Source organism: Macaca thibetana, chromosome 13 (assembly GCF_024542745.1).
Source record: "Macaca thibetana thibetana isolate TM-01 chromosome 13, ASM2454274v1, whole genome shotgun sequence".
Taxonomy (NCBI): Eukaryota; Metazoa; Chordata; class Mammalia; order Primates; family Cercopithecidae; genus Macaca; species Macaca thibetana.
The window spans coordinates 72,404,414-72,410,797 of record NC_065590.1 but is presented as its reverse complement, the minus strand read 5'-3'; the positions used below and the strand labels follow the sequence as shown (position 1 = coordinate 72,410,797).

Sequence of the window (6,384 nt, the reverse complement as noted above, 5' to 3'; positions counted from 1 at the left end):
TTATCACCACCTTGGTCTTGATGGGGTTTAGCCAGCTTCTTTACTGCAAACTGTTTTGTCAACAAGGTCTTTATGACCTGTATCTTGTGCTGACCTCTTATCTCATCCTGTGACTTAACATGCTTGACTTACTGGGAATGTAGCCCAGCAGGTCTCAGCCTCATTGTATTAAGCCCCTACTCAAGATGGAGCTGCTCTGGTTCAAATGCCTCTGACAATTTGATAATCAAATGAAGACATTTTGGTTAATTTATGTATACCTAAGTAAATAGGCATTCATTAACTGTGGACTGAAGAAATGACTGAAAAAGAGAAAGACAATAATTATATTTAACATATAAGAGTAAATAGAATGCTCTAGGAACTGTTGTAAGTATGCCACATGTAACAAATAACTTACGTTTCAGTGTAGCCATGTGATACCAGTATTTTTGTAATCTTATTTGTTGTAATTATTTTAAAGTAAAAAAAAAAAAAAAAAAGATAAAGAAAAGAGTCACAGAGGGTTTAGTACAGTCCAAGGTCACCACCATGTATACCAATGGTCCAGCGTTTGACATACCATCTAGGCTTTCTTACAATACAGCGTCTAACAAAACTATGCTGTCCCAAACCCCTGATAGCAGAATCGTTTCCCTTTATACCAAGAAGGTTGGGAAAGCACCAAAATCTGCATGTGGCATGTGCCTAGGCAGACTTCGAGGGGTTCGTGCTGTAAGACCTAAAGTTCTTATGAGATTTTCCGAAACAAAGATACATGACCAAACATTGTCCAAACAAAGTAACATGTCGGCAGTGCCTATGGCAGTTCCACGTGTGCTAAATGTTCATGACAGGATCAAGCCTGCTTTCCTTATTGAGGGGCTGAAAATCATTGTGAATGTGTTGAAGGCATAAGTTACAGAGTCAGAAAGTTAAATTAAAAAATGAAACTTTTTGAGTAATAAAAATGAAAAGACTTTAAAAAATGGTCACCATGGTGACCATCCCCTCACCATGTATGGGGAGGAAGGATTCTGTCCCAGGTATTCTGACCTGCAATGAAATTAAAGTTAATAAGGAAGTCCCAGCCAGGCACGGTGGCTCACGTCTGTAATCCCAACAGTTTGAGAAACTGAGGCAGGCAGATCACGAGGTCAAAAGTTCGAGACCAGCCTGACCAATATGGTGAAACCCCATCTCTACTAAAAATACAAAAATTAGCTGGGGATGGTGGCACGCACCTGTAATCCCAGCTACTCAGGAGGCTGGAGAATCACTTGAACCCAGGAGGCAAAGGTTGCCAGTGAGCTGAGATCACACCACTGCACTCCAGCCTGGGTGACACACCGAGACTCCATCTCATAAAAAATAAAATAAAATAGGCTGGGCACGGTGGCTCAAGCCTGTAATCCCAGCACTTTGGGAGGCCGAGACGGGCGGATCACGAGGTCAGGAGATCGAGACCATCCTGGCTAACACGGTGAAACCCCGTCTCTACTAAAAAATACAAAAAATTAGTCAGGCGAGGTGGCGGGCACCTGTAGTCCCAGCTACTCGGGAGCCTGAGGCCAGAGAATGGCGTAAACCCGGGAGGCGAAGCTTGCAGTGAGCCGAGATCCGGCCACTGCACTCCAGCCTGGGCGACAGAGCGAGACTCCGTCTCAAAAAAAATTAATAAATAAAAATAAATAAATAAATAAATAAATAAATAAAATAAGGAAGTCCCAGGAATAGGAATGCTTATGGGGTTTTCCCTTTGTTTAGATTTATATCTCGTGTAAGAAATCTTCAGTCCACATGAAGTAAATTTGTTTAGAAATTTAGCTTGTTTGCTTTGTTTTATTTTCATTTTCTGTTTTGTTTTCGTCTCTATGTTAGTAACTTGAACTCAATTACTTGGAAAAAGGAGAATTTCCAAAGAAGACGCATCTATGAGAATTATTATTTGCTTAAATAATATTTGTAATATTCATGCAACAAGTATTTATTGAGTATTTCAGGTACTTTTTTAAGTGTTAGAAATATAACACTGAGCATGGGGAACAGTGGGGCAGAAGGTGCTGGTCAGTGAGGCAGGGACAATACAGGAATAAAGAGAAAGTTCTTAAGAGTGATGGAAAGCCATTGTATAGTTTAAAGCAGGAGGTGACATAATAAATTCATACTTTGGATACATAACTTCTGTGCCAGTGTAGCAGATGCAAAATAGATATAAAAGGTTAAAATCCAGACAATATGGGTGAGAGACATGAGACGTTTCCAAAGTCTGCACTGGTGGAAGGTATGTATATACATGGGGTCATCTTCATGTTTGTAATAGTGGAACATACATTTTAAATATTGAGAAACATGGCTGTAGAAATTAATTTATTTAACATTGACCATATTCCTATTATATCTTTGGCTCTGTATAGTGTGGTGGAGAAAGAAATATAAAATAATCTAATTTGTCCAAAGGAGCTCAAAGTCTAATTGGGGAAAAGGTGTGGAATGAATTATGTAAAATTACACTATACTTGTGTTATTTTGAAAGGGTTATGGCTCAAAAACTTTGAAAATTACTGAACCGTAGAATTCCATTAGCCTAAGAATCAGTTGTCTCCTCATTTTTTAGAAAAGATGACCCCTAGGATATGGAATAATCCATAAAGAAAGACTAATGCCGTGTAATGAAACCTCAGGAAATCTCTACAGATCCTCCTTCCAAACAAGTCTCTTCTGTTTGGAGATCTCCATTTTTCTTTTCTGAATTCATTTGATTATTTTTTTCTTTATTTCACTTTTGTGATTCTTATAGTCTCCTGACTATATATGCTCTGAGGTCTCCTCTTTATTCTCTTTTTGTTTCACATTCTACAGGCCACGAGGGCCTGTTATACATCTAGACACACTTTCAGTTTTAGGAGCCCCAATTCAGAGAAAGCCCCAAGACACTGGCTTAATAGTTGGTCAATTTAAATAGCTAAGGAAATAAAATTCAATTGGTTACTGTGGCTTTAAGGTTTTTAAGGTGTTAGGAAGAAAGGCTAATAATGAAAGGGAGAAACATTCCAATATTTAAAGTTCCCAGAAGTCATTCTATGTTAGAAATTCTATGTGTGCATTGTGTGAGTGCACATGCAAACAAACACACACAAAAATATATAAAAGACATAAGAAATAGTAAAGGAAAAAACAAATTTCTTTATGTCACAATATTCCTAGTCCTCATTAATGCAAATAAGGTCTGAAATAATAAAAATATTTTAATGGGAAATAAGATTGTGTGCATTATATAAATGAAGCTGCAGCAATGGTTGCAATAGTCTTTTAGGTTTAATTCTTCGTGTTCTTCCTTTCAAAAGAATATATAATAGGTTCTCATTTATTGCCTAATGTTGTAACTTTTATGATATTCTAAAACAAAAGGAGAATTATATGTATTCATTTTTACTTGAGGAGAAACTAATTTAGATATTATATTCTCTAAATTTCAGAAATTGTTGGGGTATTCATAATGATAAGGTAAAACTAAATATCTTTTTTGTGTGTGTGTACATTTTTTTTTTCTTTTGAGACAGTCTTGCTCTGTCTTCTAGACTGGAGTGCAGTGGCACAATCTTGGCTCACTGCAGCCTCACCTTCAGGTTTCAAGCAATTCTCATGTCTCAGCCTCCAGAGCAGTGAGGACCACAGGCATGCACCACAACACCTGACTAACTTTTGTGTTTTTAGTAGAGATGGGATTTCGCCATGTGGTCCAGGCTAATCTCAAACTCCTGGCTGAAAGTGCTGGGATTATAGACCCCAGTCACTGTGCCCAGCTTGTGTGTATACATTAAGAAAAAAAACCCAGAAGACTGGCGCACAGACAATCGTGGGTGACAGTACAGGCAGCAGAATAAGCATTAAATCAGAATGGAAGAAGTTTAAATTCTAACCAGGCTGCAGCACATGGTAGGGGCTAAGAGAAATTGTTTTATCTCAGTTGATCTCAGTTTCCCATCTATAAAATGAAAGGCTTAGATTGGTTCATTTCTAAAATTCATTTAAGTAGGAAATCAATTAATTGATCTAAGTAACTAGTTATCAACTATCTATCTGTCATTTACTGTTGCCTTACAAATTGTCTATATCCAGAAATCATTCTAGAATTATTTTACTTATAATATCTTTTTCTGGACACTTTGAGAATTACTGAGGAAGGATTATATTAACCTGAACTAGGCAGCTGATCTGGAATAAGTTTTAAATCTACTGTTACCAGGACTCTAAAGGTTTAGGATAAGTAGGATCAATGCATGTGAAAAAGAGCAGTGAGTCATTTTAATAAGTACTGCTCTTAAGAACACGATTTGCCACTTCAGCTCCAATATACAAAGAGTGTGGAAGTCATCACTTCTGTCATTATAAGAAGCTGAGTAATACAAAAATTTGCAACTTTTTTTAGACTATTGAAGAATTGAGTCATAAGACATGGTCATCTTATAATGGAGAAAGAGGTGAATACTGAAAATCATATCAAAGATCAGTCTAGAAACTCCTAGAGCCATTAACTAGTAGAAATCCATAAACAGTAATTTTGATGACTTACTGGAGGCTGAATGTGGAATTAGATTGAAAGTGAGAAACTCCTAGTGTCCTTAGCTTGCAAGGGGGATGGGTGGATTTATACTTTTGTTAGTTTTACTTCTGTAATTTCCCCTTTCCCCAAGTTCTCAAAGTAAATAAATATCTTTAAAAATCCCATCCTGTTTTGCCAGAGAAAGGAAAAAGTAACGATTTTGAAATATGCCCATAGTATTATTGAAAAGAAAGGCCTGCTCTTTATGGGAACAATTTACCAGAAACTTATCTACCTTAAGGAAGGATAATTAAGTTTGGACCCCTCTAGCTTTCTTGTTTCAAAGGAGAAGAATCAAGCTAAGAAACACTTCTGAAAGTCATAGCCCAGGGAAGCAGGCTCACTAAATGTCTGAAATTTAATTATATGTTATAGAACACTAACCAAAGTCAACTCTTTACTGCTACATCAAGAAGGATCCGTATAATAATGGTGAATTACAACTAAAAGAGCTGAAAGATACAGATTTAATTCAAGAAGGTGTTAACAGAAAAACTCAAAGGCAACGGGGTAGAAAAAAACAAACAATAAAACAGCAACAAAACCAAGGCTCTAGAGGAAACTGGAGCCTCTACCACCCAGGGCTGGAAGAAATATCAAACAGAGACCAGCTACTAGCCAGTAGGATATAGTTACCTCACACTTAGGATATAGTTACCTCAATTCCTGTTACCCAATACATAGGTTCACTTTCAATAAAAAATCAGAAGTAATACTATAAAACATGAAAAAGCACAGACTGAAGAAACAAAGCAGACATCATAACCAGACCCAGATACTACACAGAGTTGAACTTATCAAATAGATAATTCAAAATAATTATGATTAACATGTTAATGGCTCTAATGGTAAAAGTAGAAAACATGAAAGAACAGTAATGTAAATAGAGAAATAAAAAATCTAAGACAAATAAAAATAAAATGCCAAAAATCTGTATCACTATAACAGAAACGAAGAGTTCCTTTGATGTTTTCATCAGTAGATTGAACACAGCTGAGGAATCAGTGAGTTTGACAATATGGCAATGTAAACTTCCCCAGTTGAATTGGAAGGAGAAAAAAGAATTAAAAAAATCGAACAGAATATCCAAGAATTGTGAGACAATTAAAATGTGTAATACACATGTGATCTAGTTTGGTTGTGTCTCCACCCACATCTCATCTTGATTTTTAGTTCCCATAAATCCCACATGTTGTGAGAGGGACTCAGTGTGAGGTAATTGAATCATGGGGGTGGTTATCCCCATGCTGCTGTTGTTATGATAGTGAGTGAGTTCTCATGAGATCTGATGGTTTTATAAGAGGCTTCCCTGCTTTGCTTAGTACTTTTCTCTTCTGCCACCACATAAAGAAGAATATGTTTGCTTCCCCTTCTGCCATGATTGTAAGTTTCCTGAGGCCTCCCCAGCCCTGCAAAACTGAGTCATTTAAGCCTCTTTCTTTTGTAAATTACCCAGTCTTGGGTATTTCTTCACAGCAGCAAGAGAAGAGACTAATACAATATGGAATTTGAATATTAAAAGAAGAAAAATGAAAGAACAGGGAATATTTGAAGTTACAATAGCTAAGTATTTTCCAAAATTATTGAAAGATACCAAACTATAGATACCACTAAACAAGACAAGAGTAGATTGAATTATTTAAAGTATTTAAAGAAAAAACCCCAGCAACCTAGAATTCTTTCTATATAGCAAAGTTATCCGTGAAAAGTGGTGGTGAAATAAAGACTCTCTAACAAACAAAAACTAAGGGAACCCATCAGTATTAGACTTGCCTTGCAATAAATGTTAAAAAAATGTT

The 6,384-nt window shown here is 36.5% G+C and overlaps 1 pseudogene; it reads left to right on the top strand.

Moving 5' to 3' along the window:
- The first annotated feature begins 541 nt into the window (after window positions 1-541).
- Window positions 542-897, top strand: LOC126933493 (60S ribosomal protein L34-like; annotated as a pseudogene).
- The last annotated feature ends 5,487 nt before the right edge of the window (window positions 898-6,384 follow it).